Here is an 18,392-nt window from a genome sequence, read left to right on the forward strand (position 1 = left end):
CAGGCTGTTCACTCTACATTGTTCCTTTAAGAAATATTTTTAAAGGTTGTGGGCTTTGTAAATAGTAACAGCAGTGATACTAATAATCCCCTCAGGATTCAGGGAAACGTCTTGAGGGTCTGAGGGGAATCAACTTTCCACTGAAATTCCCGGAAACTCGTCAGGACAATTTGTATTCAATAGAAAGCATCAGAATCTTGCAGCCAGGGCATCTTTCAAGAGGAAGTGGGAGTCAGCCAGCCTAGACCCTGACCTCCCTGCAATGCAGGCTGCTGCTCCCTGGGGATTAGGACTGAATTCCAATCTCTGTAGCTTCATGTTGGCTGTTGGGTGCAGGGGAAGGAGAGGAAGTGCAACTGGGAAGAGGAAGGAGGAGGCTTCGGTTCCCTCTCACAGCCCTTTGGCTTCTCTCTCATCTGCATGTCTGAGAGTCCACCGCTAGCACAGAGACTTAGTTGCTTGCCCCTGTGTTTTCTCTTGGTCCCTGGTACAACAAATCCAGCCATCTACTGAAGAAATACATGGGTCTTTCTAGGTAGTGCCTGTATAAGCAGCAACAGGCCAGCTGTCAGAGGAGCCTCGGAAAAACGAAGCCACTAAGTATCTCCAATATTTGCAAGTGGCGAGCGTATGTCAGTGGGCGTGCACAGCGGTGAATACAGGGACCTATTGTGTTCTGGAACCCTGAAGCTGGCTGAAGGCCTGGTAGCTAAGGGTGGGGCAGGATTCCACTCACCACTACAACTCAACAGATGTTTTAGTGTATGTGTGTGCACATCTGTGTGTATGTGCTTACAGGTGTACCTGTGGGAGTATATGTATATGTGGATGTGCATATATGTGGACATACATGCACATGTGGGTCTGTGTGGGTGTGCAACTTTGGAAGCCAAAGGACAACTTTGGGTTTCATCCCACAAGCACTACCTTTTAAAATTTAAGACAGGGTGCCTCACTGGCCTGAAGCTTACTAAGCCTACTGGACTGGTTGGTCAGTGGGCCTAGGAATCCACCTACTTTTACCTCCCAAGTGCTGGGATTCTAGATACATGTCACTATACATGGATTCTGGAGACCGAATTGAGTTCTCCATGCTTGCAAATCGTGCACCTTCCTGACTAAGCTATCTTCCCGGTCCTTAACACACTCTTATTGAGTTTGCAGGTTCAACAACCCCTGCTCAGTCTATAGCAGTTATAAAGATAAAACTGATTTCTCCTGTCAAAGGATTTAAAGTCTAACAGGACCAAGACACACACATAGTAAAACAATAGGCTTAACAGGTGTCCCAGAAGAGCTAAAGGTTTTAAGATGCTCAAGACGAGGACAAATGGCCCAAGGGGAGATCAGAAACAGTTAATGAGTGAGGTATGGAGGTGCAGACCTGCAATTCCAGCACTCCGAAGACAGAGGCAGTGTCAGCCGTTCATGGACATCCTCAGCTATAGTGATTGTAAAGTTAGCCTGGGTTACATGAGAACCTATCTAAAAAGGAAAAGAAAAGAAACAGTTAGTGCAGTTATACCATAAACAGCTATAATAATCAGGGTCCTATAGGAGAATAATAGCATTGGCAGAATAAACATAATTCCAAGAACAGACTTATTAGACTGTACACACACACACACACACACACACACACACACACACACGCACGCACGCACGCACGCACGCACGGGCACGCACGCACGCACGCACGCACGCACGCACACACACACACACGCACGCGCACGCGGTATGAGTAGTCTAATAATGGTTCTCTGCACACTGGAGAGGGTGGAAGCCCTGCAGTTTCTCAGTCCTCAATGCTGGGTATCTCAGTAATCCTATCATGCTACTACAGACCTGGAAGATTTCTGGAGAGACCCTGGTCTTTAGTCCACATTAGAAAGCTTCTGATAACTAGACCAGCAGCTACACAGTAGATGCATTTACCAGCAAGAAGGGAAGGCAGGCCACAACAAATACTGCTTTCTCCTCAGACCTCTTTATACCTGGGTCACTGCTGGAAGGTGCTACTCATGCCATGGGAGGATCTTCCACTTTAGTTAATCCTTCTAGATACATGTCCCTCTCAAAGAGGTGTCTCTTAGTTGATTTCAGATTCAAACAAGTGAACACTCAAGCTTAGCCATTACAGAGACATTCAAGACTCACCATGCAGTGCGAGTGACATTTCCCTAGGATGGCCATAGAACAGAGGCATATTTGACAACTCTGCCTTTGTAGGTCATATAAGACCAATTCAGCCTTTAAGTAGATCCGAAGTGAATTCCATAATTGGTAAGCAGATACATGTGACCAACTCTGTCCTGGGTGATGCCAATGCCTAAGAGGGAAATTAATGCAAAACAACAAAGCCATGTGCCAGACACAGGGCTGTGTGATTTTCTCAGTATGAGTGAGTATGAATTTTCTGAATTATCATCTCAGCATCAGAAAGGTAGTCAGGACAACTGATATGACCCCATTCCCTGACCCCTCCTGACACAGGATCTGTTCCAGTTGTATGGTGGAATACCAGCACACTACAGCATTCTCCCCAGTTATTCTCTGTGAGGCACTGTTTTTCTTATCATTAAGTATAACGGTTAATTTGATCATCAACTTGATTAGAGTTGGAACAGTCTCTGAAATACGCATGTGTTCAGGTCTGTGAGGGCATTTCCATGGAGGACTGACTGAAGGGAGATCCTGCCCAGCTCTGGGTCCAGAAATGAAGATGTCTGAGGGAAAGGCAGTGCTGTTTGCCCCCTTTCGCTTCTTACTGGCCACTGGGTCCTTATTGTCACTGTTGACGCCATTCTTTGCTCATAGCAGAAGCCACCTGATGTTAATCCCAGCTCTTTCAGTCCTCTGCTGTGGCTGAAGACCAAGGTCATATAAGGAGCCTCTAAACCTTCAGCACAGATTGGGCCCTTGAGGTACATAGCTCGAATGACTGAGTAGCTACAGGTATTCACTCTCTCCATCGTGCAGATGGCAGTGTTGGACTACCCAGCCGGTAAGCCAACCTAGGAAATCCCATGCTATTTTATTTACAGTTTTAGGTCTGCATACACTCCAGCTCCTGTGGAGAGGGAGAGCAAAGTCCTTTCTCTCCATCTGGGTGCCAGGAATTAAAGTCAGATGGAAAGGTTCCATGACACCACCTTTGCCCACTGAGCTATCCCACCACCCATCAATCCTCCCTCACAACATTCATTCATTCTATTGCTTCTATAGAACCAATATGAACTAACTGTGTGACTACTCACTCCTTTCCTCTACTTGTCTGGTTAAACAATGAAAGTCTATCATTATAGATTGCACTATAAATCAGGTTTTGCATCTGAGAGCTATGTGCCCATTGGAGATCTTGTTTTAACCACGGACTAATATATAGCCAAGGGTATCACATCCACTCTACTGAAAATGTATGCACAGCAAACAGCAAGATTTTCGTTTCTTTTCTTCTCTTTCTTTGTTATTATTTTCTTGTTGTGTTTTATTAGTTTGTTGGTTTTTGTGGTGGTATCCGGCCAATGTCTACCACCTCTTTGGGAAGTTCTGGTCTTTAAATAGAACATTAAGGTGTTGATTGATGCTAAATAACCCTATTATGTTAAGTCCTTCATATAGGGCACAGTTTCTGCAATGCTCTGGCGCTCTGTGTGTACCACTGTTTGATAACAGCTGATATGTACTTAATGGTGTCTTTAGGTTCTGAAGGAAAAAAAAGGCTCTGGCTCTTTTAAAAAAGAGGTAGGGGCTCTGGCAGCCGGGCACAATTCCAACAGAAAGGACTTTCCAAGCTGAGGAAGTCTTGGTAAAGGGGGGAAGGGATGGCCTGCCTTTTGGGGGCCCAAGCAACTGTTTCCTGATTCAGCAAAAAAAAGATTATAGGGAGAGACGAGCCTTGATGGCTCCATTTTCTTTTCAGCTAATCCTCAAGGGATGGAAAATGTTTTCTTTAACCTGCAGGTGAAAATAAAGGGTTGTGCTGCCAACAGGGAGGAAACGCCAAGGGCCACGGAACACAAATGTTAGTCAGGGGTGGTGGTGCAGATCAGGGGCTGAGCAGGCTCTCAGACAGATCCCTCATCTCTTCCTGCTACAGTTTCCTCATACCCTGGGAAATGGTATCCTGCTATTAGTCCACAAGGCTGCTATAGCTCACTGGCTCAGCAGCTACCTTCGGGCAAGCCTCAGTGTGAACACAGCAGACTGGGCTTGCTGGTCTGGGTCAATACCACAGTGAGTCCATATGTGGTAGCCTGAGGCAATGGCCCAAGAGCAGTCAGTTGTTCCTGCAGGAGCCACCCCACTGAAGCACAGTTGAGTAGAGAGCTATCTTATCTCTAAGCTTTAATGTTTATAAGGGAGTGAGATGGAACAAGGCAAAGTAGTCATTGACAGTTGCAAGGGCTTAAAAAAGATACTCAAGTTATGCTTGCTTTTTTTTCTCTTGCATGGACTTTATTGAGATGTGTTGCTTGCCTATGTTGATAGTTTGCAAGTCATTAAATCATATATTTAGATGTTTTAACAGATTTTTAAAATTTGTTTTTCTCTTTCTCCCTCTGTCTCCACAATTGGATGTCTAAAACCATAGATAATACCAAATTCCATATACACTCTCCCCTATGTGTCCAGACCTATAATAAAGTGTGTTGCAAAAGTTAAATATAGTATGAAATTAATGATAACTAATAATAAATTAGAATCATAATAATATTTAGTAATAAAGTCTGTGAATTTATTCTTTTCTTCAAGAACTTCCATCAAATATTAGTTCTTTTAGATTATAGAAATAGCCATACCCAAGGCTGGGCACTTACCACAGAAATGACCACACCCGAGACCAGGCATCTACTACAGAAATAACCATACCCAAGGCTAGGCATCTACTACAGAAATAGCCGTACCCAAGGCTGGCATTTACCACAGAAATAACCATATCCAAGGCTGAACATCCACAACAGAAATGGCCATACTCAAGCCTGGACTTCCACAACAGAAATGACTATACTCAGACCAGTGATTCTACTACAGAAACAACCACATCCAAGGTCCCAAATCTACTAAAGAAATGACTGTCCTGGGGCCTTCTGGGAGTTAACCAACATGTGTCAAGCAACAGAAATGTCAGAGTAACATTGCAATATGTGTAGTGATAGCATCATGTTATTTCACTTCACAATGAATACTATTCCCTCTTAAATACTGAGGTCCAAGCTAATTTCAACCTATTCTAAAACAATGATTCTTTCAAAGAAGGCAGGCCTGTGAAAAAATGCAGAGTGGTGCTTTTTTGTATTGCAAATGTAACTGACATGTGGTAAAAGCCAGATTGCACTTTTAGTATTTGCCAGTGAATAAATCAAGCAGCCAACAGATAGTCACTTAGTACCTGCTTCATGCAAGAATGTGTGTAGGAACAAGAAGGCACTGCCTTCCCTTAAATGTAAATTAATGAACAAAATAGTATCTCTCTTCGAGGACGATGCAGTTGGAACTCTCTAAAGGTTAATGGAAGGGCTGGAGAGATAGCTCAGTCAATAAAGTGCTTGCCTTATAAGTATGGGAACCTGGATTCCATTTCCAGAAACCACATGAAAATGGAGGCCAAAGTAGCCCCAAGGCTGTCCATCCCCAACAGGTGGCCACACACATTTCCATACAAGTAGGTCTACATATACTTGAACATACATATACTGCATGTGCATACACTTGATTAAAAAACAACAACAAAAAGCCAATGAACAATTTTGGCCCAAATGATACTTGCTCCCCTGAAGATAACAGAGGAGAATTTTGGGAAGACTGCAGTGAAGATTTTTCTTAGGATATAGATATGGAGGGCTGCATTGATGGCTTGGCGGTTAAGAGCACTGACTGCTCTTCCAGAGGTCCTGAGTTCAAATCCCGTCAACCACATGGTGGCTCACAACCATGTTTAATGGCATCCCATGCCCTCTTCTGGTGGGTCTACAGAGATTTTAATAAATCTCAAAAAAATATGTGTGGAGTGAGTTATTTTTTTTTTAATTTATATGATGGCAGGCAGGCATAGCTTCCTAGCAAATCAGCTGCCTGCAATACAAACCAGACTGTATTTTGCATATTTATCAGCTAATGAATTCAACAGTCTATAAGCATTTCTTGAGTATCTGCACTGGACACAAACCACGCTGGATTTAAAAGTTTGATTTAGAAGAATTGGTTCTCAGTCTATGGAGTGTGGACTCTTTGGGGAGTCAAACAACCCTTTCAAAGGGGTCGCGTATCAGATGCTTAACATTACAATTCATAACAGTAGCAGGATCACAGTTATGAAATAGCATCGAAAGTAGTTTTATGGTTGGGGGTCACCACAACATGAAGAACTGTATTAAAGGGTTGCAGCATTAAGAGGGGTGAGAACCGCTGGCTTAATTGCAATCACCTGCTAACACCCAATGTGCAAAATGAACTCACTCTATGTTCACTTCCAAGTCATGGAATCAGAACCATCAATAAAGAGTTTTGGTTCCTTACGAAAGATTATTGGATGTTCCATGGAGCTACCCAGTTTTACAAGGCTGGAAGCAAGTCATATGAAGTGCCACAGGGGAGAAAGGAAGATGTTTGGAAATACTTTTTTTCTGCTTAGGCCCTGAGATTGCAAGGGTTTTCTTGGTTCTATGGAAATTCTCCAACTGCCTTGGGGATTTCTAGGTTTCTAAGAAGCCTTAGCTGACTATTAACCCAACACACAGGTCAAGGCAGTCTTCTTGTGCCAAGTGTGTGTGGGGGAATGTCCTCATAGGAGGCTCCTCATCCTTCCTTGAACTAGGGCTTCTGAACTGGGTCATCAGCTCTGATCCTCATCGTCCGGGTTGTGGTGCTCCAAGTTCAGCATAAGCAAATAAATATCAATGAATAGCTTAATGATTTTCATAAGGTTGCATATTTTCAAGGCAAGAGGCTCTCCTGAAATGTTTGATCTGTTCTGTATGAATCTGCTCTCCAAATGGCCAGCACATGTCGAGGCCTGGTGTTCTCTGGGTTACAGGAGGATGCTTTTGATGGGTTAACCGCAGAGTAACTGAACTCTTTTTCAAGTGCCTTTCAAAAGTTCCTTTGTCCTGGTGTGGATCTTGCTACTTGGATTGGATCAGCAAAGATTGCTCCTGGCAATGGGTTCTAGTATAGTCTCCCTCTGACCTGAGTTTGGCCCTAGTTAATACCATCTGAAATCTGATGTCCCCAAAATTCTGAGTGTAAGCAACAGGCAGTTATGAAACAGTTGTCCTAACTCTAGCTGGGTCATCATTGTTCCAATGCTCTCCTCACAACCTCTTAAAGCCAAGTGACATCAGAATTTTCAGACCGAGGAAGGCTGGTCTTGTTACTAACAGAAGCATCTCAGCAACTGATGCCACCACTGGTGAGTGTCATTTACTCATTTACATGATATGTCGTGCTAAGTATTTGTGACAAGATTGCTGCAGCCACAATGCAAAGTACTAGCCAATACACAATGGCCATGAGAGCATTAACCATTATGTAATCACGGTGAGTTACTGAGTACTAACCACTGTACTAACTGCTATACAATCAGGATGAGTTACTGGGAAGCTTGTACCAAGAGCTGAAGATAGAGACTTATGCATGTTAGGCTTCACTGCTCAACACTAAACGATACCTCCCAGCCCTTACAAGAAAAAATATTTTGAGATAGGGTCTCACTAAATTACTCAAATTGGCTTTGAACTCCTTCCTCCTGCTCCAAGGAGCTGGAATAACAGAGAAGCACCATGAGTTCTAACTGAAAGCCAAAGTTTCAAGGCAAATTTCTTAACAATAGCCATCCAAAACAACAGAAGAAGTGTATTAAGGAAGAGGATTTAAGAAGATAAAGGTATCTTCCCCTTGTTTTCAGTTTTTAATATTAAAATATTTTTAATCACCAATTATATTGCTATTGGGCACAATTCTCTATATAATACTTTACGACACTTCCTCTCTTACCTGTGTGATCCCGGCATCTTGGTTTCTCGTCTCCTTTCTGATTTCTTCAGTGAGTCAGGTGCTAATAGCTGTGGGTTAGTTCTGCAAACATCTATCAAGTGGTGAGTCTTTGTCGGTCTAGTCTTTAAAAAAGCCCAGTTTGCTACCTGCCCCTTTCTGCTCACTCTTTTTCTTAACATTAGCTGAATCCTTAGCTGAATCCCATGGAAGGCAAAGTTTTATGTGTGTGTGTGACTTACTTTTTCCGGTTACTAATGCTCAGTTCTCTTCAGTGGTGATTGTGCTCCCCTTTAAGTGCCTTGCTGAGTTCAGACAAGTCTTTAAACTGTGTTTTCTATTTTGCTTTATTGAATTAGCGAGTAGCCATCCAGCCACCTCGTCCTGAAAGCTGTGAGTCCCGAGTCTTAATAGACTCCTTTCTCTTCCTTATCTTCTTCCTCCTCCAATCAACTGTCCCTCCCCATCAACCCTCCTCCTCCACCACCATCCATCCATCCATCCATCCATCCATCCAATCAACTATCTCTCCCCACCCATCCTCCTCCTCCATCCGATTAACCACTCCTCTCCACCAACCGTCCTCCTCCATCAGTGTTACAGCCTGCTCTCAGTTGTGCCTCTTTTCAGCCACTGACACCTTCTTCTTTGCATCTGGGAAAGCCACGATGACGATGACCCTGTTTCAAATCTCTCTGTCTCACTCTCATTATTCCTCAAACCTGTGCTTTCCCCTTAGACAGAATCTTCGATTTTTAAAATCTAAATTAAAATTTAATAATTAATAAATCATAGAAGCATGAGTCATACCAGCTGGTAAGGTTGTTTTTTTTTCCCCATTACAAGTTGGGGTAGGATTTTCCTGACCATTTCTATATGTAATATGTTAGTTTGGTTAGCAACTCATATAGTTGATGCTTTGGTACTAAGCAACCCTCAGATGCCACCTAAAACTCATTGTATGATATTTTCATACGCACCTTGGATTGCTTGCAAATATTTGGCATTTCTGCACATATGTCCATATATGGGATTGATTCTCATTCATTCTGTCCTTACCTGACTTTGACATTATACTGTGATGGCTTTAATATATCTGGAAAAATTCCTCTATTCTCTGAAATGACGAAGGCTATTATTTCCTCTTTTAATTTCCAGAATGAACATTATATGAGCTATCTCTGGATATAATATCCCCCTCTACCCCGCCCCCTTATGGGCTACATGTTCCCGTAGAATCAAGTTCTTTTAAATTAATTTCCATAATCTCTGCTTTCTAAAATCTGGGCAGGGCGGCTGGGCTCCGGGTGGAGCACGAGGTGATCCCAGAGCTGGGGAGGCTGAGGCAGTAGAATGTAAAACCGAGGGCAGCCTTGGCTACATAGGGAGACACTGCCTCAAGAACCAAACCCCACAGAACAACAAACAACACAGTGTATCTAAGGTTCCAACTACATTGGCCTAGAGTTGTCCCCATGACTCTGTTTGGCTTTTTAAATGTTTACCTTTTCTGTCTCGATGTCCTCTTTCATATCTAAGACCGTTTATTTCTCCCTCTTAACAAATCAACCATGCCAAGAATTTGTCTGTTTGATTACTTTAGGGGGAAGGTGTGGGGGAAACAATTAGCTTTTTATTTCCTTGATCAGATGATCGGCCATTGATTCTTGACGCCACAGTGGCTGCAATCTTTGGAAACTCAAATCCACTTAAAAAACCCCACTGATGGTCTCCTGTCACATTGGAGCTCCCATGCCTTTGCAGTCAGTTTCTCCCTCTGGTTGCCCTTCCTGTTACACTCCCAACAGCATCACATTCCTCCCAGCCCTCAAATGTCAGGCAGATGTGTACTCTGTGCCTTTGTGTAGAGGTCTCATTCCTCCTCCTGTTTTCCACTCAGTTTTGAAATTCCAGCTCAAGTTTTCCTTTCCTGAGAGGGTTTTCCTGGCCCTTTCCTCCTCGCTCTCTCTATAGCGAAGACTTCCTTCTCCGTGCTTTTGCCCACGCATCTTACCTTTTCCATTGTTCATCATACTTTGGTGGTGCCTGCCCCTGGCCCCTGTGGACCAGTACATCCACTGTTAATTTCTGTATCTCTGGGACTTTAAACTAATTTTTCTCATCCCCTGTAAGTTCTCTTTTTTGAGAAGGCAATACAAATATTAGAATAAAGGTGACACCTGGCCTCTTTCTTTTATTTTAAGAAGTGTCGTCCACCAACCCTAGGTAAGATGCTATTCATTTCCTTTTGCCTGTCTTGTCAACAGGAGCTTGAATGAGGATTGCACCATTTGTATGCTAATATCGTGAACTTTACAATTTCTGAAGCAAATATCTCTTCTTATGTGGTCCAGGCTATAGATTGGGCATGACGGACATCTATAATCCCAGAACATGATAATCCTATCCGAGGCAGGAATATTATGAATTGTAGACCAAACTATGTTACTTAATGAGTGTGAAGCCAGCGCAGGCCACAGTGGACTCTGTCTCAAACCAACTGCACGTTATTCTATATCTGGACATTTTGGTGAACTTTATACAACACTCAGATCTAAGGGTTTGCTTATAAACTCACACATTATTTAAATCAGAAGGAATAACAATGTGTTATGATCAACACGAATACATTTTAAACCATCATTTGTCAAAATATTGTAGGTAAACAATGTAAAGAAAATTTTGTCACAGATTATAGGTTTTCTCAAGTGGGAAATTAAGGCCTAACAATTGACTTAGATGAGCACAAAATAAGCCACTCTTTATAAGAGACAGTGTGTGGTTGTGAAACTCAACAGTTTTATTTTATTTATTTATTCTTTGGTAGGTTTGAATATCTTATCTCTAAAGGAGTCCTCCAGTAGGGCGATAATCTGTGTAAGTCTCTGCAGCAAAATGGTCAGGGGGGTAGCTGATCGTCCAGGTTCTTGTAAGAACTGAATCACATGATGTGTGGACAACTGCCTGGATTAGTGTCAGAAACAGAACAAATACTTAGACATGATGTGCGTGACAGGAAAACACAAACACACCCATTTGGCAAATGATAAATTCACATTTGCAGGATTCTTACTGAGGCATCCAGTGTCCACCTAATTAAAGGACATCTCATTCTCCTTGAAGCTCTGCTTGCTAGCTGAAGTTTTCAGAGCCTCACAAGACCCTCTCCTAATCCATTTGTATTTTCATTGTTTCAGACAAAGGACAATCAGTCACACGTTGGATTCCTGGAGTGTTGTGATATGGATTGAGCATACTCCGTTCAGAGACGCTGAATGATCAATGGAATATTTTTGGTGAGTGGAGTTTGCATTTCCCCCAAAGTTAAAACCTGAATGCCATTCTGTCGGTCTGCTCAGCAATGCTTCTTACCTGGGATCAGCACATTGACATTTAAATCATAAGAAAAATCTGCTTTTATTTAATATCTTTGTCCCTCTATGAACTGTGAGGGAAAGAGAAGTCGTCAAGCCTGTGTACAACCCAAAGCATTTGCCAAAATCCCTTTAAAGTAATAATCTTTAGGCAAGACCAGTAGCACTCTCTTGTTTCAGTTCACTGTGTGTGTGGTGGGGGGGATCTTCCCTGTGTTTTCTGCTTCCACCCAAACTGCACAGTAATTACAAATCCTTTCATCTCTCCAGTTAGGCATCACACTACATGCCTGTCACCTGGCCACTCTGCTATCTAAATCAGGCGTTGGGGAAATAAAAGAAAAAAAAATCAAGGTTAGTGTGAACAGCTGGCAAATGCATTTGACCAGGCCTGCTGAACTGCAGCCTGAAGCTTGGCCCAAGCCCAGACAGATAAAGCCTTAGCAGAGCTCTAGATTTCTACAGAATTTGTGTGCAGAATGTAAAGACTGGCTCCGTCTGCTGCTGGTGCTTTCAGCACCACTGGGGGCTTAACTTGCTCAGTAGAGTGGGGTGAGATGGACCTCGGGGGTCCTTTCGCTTCTGGCCCACTTCAACCTATCCATCAAAATGCTGACCTATATTCCAGTGACACACATCGGATCCAAGCAGGACAAACTACCCAGGGTCTCGTCCCCCCTCCCACTTAGGCAAACGGGCAGCCACATCTGTGTGCAGGGTTCTTTCTCCTCAGACTGGTGACATGAAGGGACTAGGAGGAGGGTTGTTCGGAGGCAAGTCCAGTGCAGCGTGAACAACACTGCCTTCTCTCCAGGAAAGCAGCAGTAAGCAACGGGGGTGGGAGGGGGTGTGTGAAAGAAAGACAGGTTTTTGGATCTCCAGACCCCCTCCCCCCAAAGCCATTGTTTTTTAAAATGCTTTCCTGTGTTTCTGGAGAGTGGGCAGATGGCAAGATCCCAGAAGTGTAAAACAGCTACAAGAAACAAGATGATTCAGACAGAGGGAGTATGTGTAAATCATCTCAATATTAATCAAGGCCTCAAGACACCATCACCCACCACCTACCGCCTTGCAAGTTTGTGTGCGTTCATACACACACACACACACACACACACACACACACACACACACACACTTGCATCTGTGTAGACATGCATCTCCCTCTATTTCTGTTCCCCCGGAAGTAGGAGCTTTCACCGAACCGGTGCTGTTTTGTGTTTTGCCAAGGCTGTTGACCAACAAGCCACTGTGATCCCCTCTCTTGTCTCTGCCTCCCCTGCCTCAGCGCTGAAGTTATAGGTCCACTTGGCCACATTCAGCTTTTTATGTGTGTGCTGGGGATCGGAACTCAGGTCCTCACATTTACGAAGTAAGTGCTCCAAGCCACCTAGCCATCTCCTGGGCCCATCTTTATGTGTTCACGTCTTGTTTCACTTTTAGAAGGGTGCCATGTACAGTCAGAGCTCTTTTTGAGGCTTTGGATGGGAAGATGGCCGCCATTTTTACACTTCACTTATTTTGTGAACTGGCTCAATGGAAGACATGTGGCTGAGACCAACTCATTGTCAGTAGAAGAAGAAAGAGAACGTGGAACCCCTAGGGAGGAAGCCAGAGCTGAGAGCTAGCGCCACAACCAAAAGCCAGGGATGGTGCCCTCTAAAGCACAGGAACCATGCCTAAGAGAGATATTTTCAAGTGGGCCTGTGGTTTACCACAGTGTCCTCGTGATCAGTACAGTGGTCAGATGTCAGGCGTAACTGAAAGTACGTTCATTTTCCCACAGTGGAGAGAGCAGCACAAAAGAAGAAAAAAATTGCTCATATGAAACAAATACTTTTCCATTTTAGAGCTTGACTGGTGCAGGCTTGAAAATGTAGCATCACCCATGTGACCTTTCTGAGGAAAGCTGGAGAGGCAGCAACAGTTGCTGCCTTTGATTAATTAGCAGAACATTAAGGTCTCCGCCCCTTATTTTCTCCAAATAGTCTTTCACAGTGTGAGTGCTCAGGCCCCATTGTTTGCTCAGCTCAATAGATCTGGGGGCAAGGGTTGCACCTTCCTGTTTCTATGGGGCTGATGGGGCTGGTAGGGAGAAGAATTGCAGGCCAGTGATCTCAGTGTAAGCTTCAGGATCATAGCTAGCTACCAACGATAGTCCTCAGACTTTCCCAATTCAACCGGCAGTGCAGATTACGTAATCATCTCTTCACACTGCATGGGTATAGGAGGAGCTCTGGGATCCAAAGAGTTAAATTGTCATCTGCAATGGAATAAATGGTTGAACCACAAATTTATCCTGTGCTCGCCTACTGATGTGTTACCCTGTGTTCATGCATTTCCCCCCTTTCAGATATTATTATCTTTTATGATATCATATCTTAAAATGGCTCCTCTGTCATTTTGGAGCAAGGTCTCCTTGGTTCACCACCAGAAATGGAGCGGAGTGCTTTTTGTATTCACATATGTCACATAAGCCCTGGGAATACAAGGTGACAATGTACAGCAATGAACCACTCACTGCCTAGGAGACAGGAAGGAAGCAGTATGTTCTAGGCAGCCCCACATCCCACCTTAGATGCCTTTTCTTTCTGTCTGGATCCTTAGCAAAATCAAGCATCCAGACCTGATCTTTCCATCTTCCCACACTGGGAGCACCTTGAGCATCCAGTGTGAAATTTCCTGCTGACTTTGTTTTGGCTGGATTGCTAGCTACATGTGGGAGAATTTAGCTCAAACAGCACAAAGCTAATAGCCTGCTTCTGTGCAGTCAAAGGGAGATCAGTAGAAAAAAGGTGACGTCATGGATATTCCAGGGACTTCAGGTCTGCTGTGCAAAGCGGCTTCTTCACTACACGTAAGTCAGAACCTGGATTGGAGACAAAAACAACTCCCCCTTCACATAAATAGCTGCTCCGGGACTCAAAAATATTCTAAGCACAACGGCTCAGAAATAGTCCCTTTTCCTTGGAGATCCGTCTGATTTCCCGAGTCCAATCACAAACTTCTTAACAGCGTGTCATGAACCTCTCAGCGCATTCTTTTTCTTCAAAGCTCCCCGGCTCGCCAGTGTGCAGCCAGTGAAGTGCTACACCGTAAATAAGCATACACAAGACGTGCTAAAATCCACCCTCCACCGCTCCTGCCTTTTCCTCCAGGGGTACCACCACTCTGCCAGCGGCATGGGATTTGCTGCATTACCTCTGAATCTAGCTTTTTTTTCCCTCTCTTCCTTTTCTTTGAAACTTGAACGTGTCCAGCATCTAATGTGGAGTATGTAATGGATTTATCTTGTTTATACAAATCACATTTTTGTCTCCATGCACCTTTCTTCCCACTGTCTCTCAGAGATCCCACTGTGGAAATAAGGAGGGTAGGTACATAGACAGATCCTTTCAAACAGCAAGCACAGCTTCACCTATTCAGGACTACAGAAAATCAGTGCATTAGATAATTTACCATGGCTCTAATGCCAGTGTTTCCTCTGATGCCTTTAAGTTGTGAACAGGCATCCATTTTACATGTGTAGCCAGCCATGAAGCCTAGCCTAGGAGTACAGGTTACTGCTATGATCAATAAATGTTGCACAACGTGCCATGACATGTGTTTGAATTAATTTTTTTTACTGTATGGTAATAAAGGCACGTGTGGTAAACAGTTGACTCAAGTCACTGTCCTTATTATTTCCTTACAAACCATGGTAGCAGGAGGGCTGTTTGGGAGTCAACGAGATGCTTCAGAGGGTAGAGGGCTTGTCTCCGAACCTGAGAGTCTGGATTCCGGGAAACTACATGATGGGGGCAGAGAGTTGAAGCCTTCAAGGTGTTTTCTGACTTCCACATGAAAGCTGTTGGACACACACACTCACACACACACACAAACACACACAGAGAGAGAGAGAGAGAGAGAGAGAGAGAGAGAGAGAGAGACAGAGACAGAGACAGAGACAGAGACAGAGAGACAGGGAGAGAGAGACAGAGAGAGAGACAGAGAGAGAGACAGAGAGAGGATGATGATGATGGTAGATGATAGATAGATAGATAGATACATAGATAGATAGATAGATAGATAGATAGATAGATAGATAGATAGATAGATAGATTAGGTTTATAGAGATCATGAGCAATCAACCATTAAAGGCTATACTCACACCAAAAAAGTACATGAGGTACATGAGGAATAAGGTCATGGGAACAGCTACATCCTACTCTGGGCCAGCATCCATACTCTGTAAGCCATTGATACACACACACACACACACACACACACACACACACACACACACACACACACAGAGAGAGAGAGAGAGAGAGAGAGAGAGAGAGAGAGAGAGAGAGAGAGAGAGAGCAATAGCATGGAAAAGAACACTACTAACACCTGAGGCTGTGAAGGTACATCCCAAGGTGCGGGTTGAGTAGAGATTGCCTTGACTAAGAATCCATTCCATCTAGAACTAGAATTAAATGATTCAATTCTCTCTGCTGAATGTAGTCTCTGGCCTAGCAGCAAAGGTATCAACTATAGAAATGTAGTCTTTTTTTTTTTTTTATTAACTTGAGTATTTCTTATATACATTTCAAGTGTTATTCCCTTTCCCGGTTTCTGGGCAAAACATTCCCCTCCCCCCTCCCCTTCCTTATGGGTGTTCCCCTCCCCATCCTCCCCCCTTGACGCCCTCCCCCCAACAATCTAGTTCACTGGGGGTTCAGTCTTAGCAGGACCCAGGGCTTCCCCTTCCACTGGTGCTCTTACTAGCATATTCATTGCTACCTATGAGGTCAGAGTCCAGGGTCAGTCCATGTATAGTCTTTAGGTAGTGGCTTAGTCCCTGGAAGCTCTGGTTGCTTGGCATTGTTGTACATATGGAGTCTCGAGCCCCTTCAAGCTCTTCCAGTTCTTTCTCTGATTCCTTCAACGGGGGTCCTATTCTCAATTCAGTGGTTTGCTGCTGGCATACGCCTCTGTGTTTGCTGTATTCTGGCTGTGTCTCTCAGGAGCGATCTACATCCGGCTCCTGTCGGTCTGCACTTCTTTGCTTCATCCATCTTGTCTAATTGGATGACTGTATATGCATGGGCCACATGTGGGGCAGGCTCTGAATGGGTGTTCCTTCTGTGTCTGTTTTAATCTTTGCCTCTCTATTCCCTGCCAAGGGTATTCTTGTTCCCCTTTTAAAGAAGGAGTGAACCATTCACATTTTGATCATCCGTCTTGAGTTTCATTTGTTCTAGGCATCTAGGGTAATTCAAGCATTTGGGCTAATAGCCACTTATCAATGAGTGCATACCATGTGTGTTTTTCTGTGATTGGGTGACCTCACTCAGGATGATATTTTCCAGTTCCAACCATATGCCTATGAATTTCATAAACTCGTTGTTTTTGATAGCTGAGTAATATTCCATTGTGTAGATGTACCACATTTTCTGTATCCATTTCTCTGTTGAAGGGCATCTGGGTTCTTTCCAGCTTCTGGCTATTATAAATAAGGCTGCGATAAACATAGTAGAGCACGTGTCTTTTTTATATGTTGGGGCATCTTTTGGGTATATGCCCAAGAGAGGTATAGCTGGATCATCAGGCAGTTCAATGTCCAATTTTCTGAGGAACTTCCAGACTGATTTCCAGAATGGTTGTACCAGTCTGCAATCCCACCAACAATTGAGGAGTGTTCCTCTTTCTCCACATCCTCGCCAGCATCTGCTGTCACCTGAGTTTTTGATCTTAGCCATTCTCACTGGTGTGAGGTGAAATCTCAGGGTTGTTTTGATTTGCTTTTCCCTTATGACTAAAGATGTTGAACATTTCTTTACATGTTTCTCAGCCATTCGGCATTCCTCAGCTGTGAATTCTTTGTTTAGCTCTGAACCCCATTTTTTAATAGGGTTATTTGACTCCCTGCGGTCTAACTTCTTGAGTTCTTTGTATATTTTGGATATAAGGCCTCTATCTGTTGTAGGATTGGTAAAGATCTTTTTCCCAATCTGTTGGTTGCCGTTTTGTCCTAACCACAGTGTCCTTTGCCTTACAGAAGCTTTGCAGTTTTATGAGATCCCATTTGTCAATTCTTTTTTTTTGTTTTGTTTTTTTTTATTTTATTTTTTTTTTATTAACTTGAGTATTTCTTATATACATTTCGAGTGTTATTCCCTTTCCCGGTTTCCGGGCAAACATCCCCCTCCCCCCTCCCCTTCCTTATGGGTGTTCCCCTCCCAACCCTCCCCCCATTGCCGCCCTCCCCCCATAGACTAGTTCACTGGGGGTTCAGTCTTAGCAGGACCCAGGGCTTCCCCTTCCACTGGTGCTCTTACTAGGATATTCATTGCTACCTATGGGGTCAGAGTCCAGGGTCAGTCCATGTATAGTCTTTAGGTAGTGGCTTAGTCCCTGGAAGCTCTGGTTGCTTGGCATTGTTGTACTTTTGGGGTCTCGAGTCCCTTCAAGCTCTTCCAGTTCTTTCTCTGATTCCTTCAATAGGGGACCTATTCTCAGTTCAGTGGTTTGCTGCTGGCATTCGCCTCTATATTTGCTGTATTCTGGCTGTGTCTCTCAGGAGCGATCTACATCCGGCTCCTGTCGGTCTGCACTTCTTTGCTTCATCCATCTTGTCTAATTGGGTGGCTGTATGTGTATGGGCCACATGTGGGGCAGGCTCTGAATGGGTGTTCCTTCAGTCTCTGTTTTAATCTTTGCCTCTCCCTTCCCTGCCAAGGGTATTCTTTTTCCTCATTTAAAGAAGGAGTGAAGCATTCACATTTTGATCATCCGTCTTGAGTTTCCTTTGTTCTAGGGATCTAGGGTAATTCAAGCATTTGGGCTAATAGCCACTTATCAATGAGTGCATACCATGTATGTCTTTCTGTGATTGGGTTAGCTCACTCAGGATGATATTTTCCAGTTCCAACCATTTGCCTACGAATTTCATAAACTCGTTGTTTTTGATAGCTGAGTAATATTCCATTGTGTAGATGTACCACATTTTCTGTATCCATTCCTCTGTTGAAGGGCATCTGGGTTCTTTCCATTTTCTGG

The 18,392-nt window shown here is 43.7% G+C and overlaps 1 long non-coding RNA gene across 4 annotated transcripts in view; it reads left to right on the forward strand.

The window, feature by feature from the left end:
- The window catches only part of LOC102548095 (uncharacterized), a 90,326-nt gene that overhangs the window by 22,278 nt on the left and 49,656 nt on the right, over nt 1-18,392 (forward strand). For all 4 annotated transcript variants that reach the window (XR_015648166.1, XR_015648165.1, XR_015648167.1 and 1 more), the window contains one exon: nt 11,190-11,288. This is a non-coding gene — a long non-coding RNA (uncharacterized LOC102548095). The remainder of the gene's footprint in view (nt 1-11,189; nt 11,289-18,392) is intronic.

Source organism: Rattus norvegicus, chromosome 1 (assembly GCF_021556685.1).
Source record: "Rattus norvegicus strain SHRSP/BbbUtx chromosome 1, alternate assembly SHRSP_T2T, whole genome shotgun sequence".
NCBI classification, from domain to species: domain Eukaryota; kingdom Metazoa; phylum Chordata; class Mammalia; order Rodentia; family Muridae; genus Rattus; species Rattus norvegicus.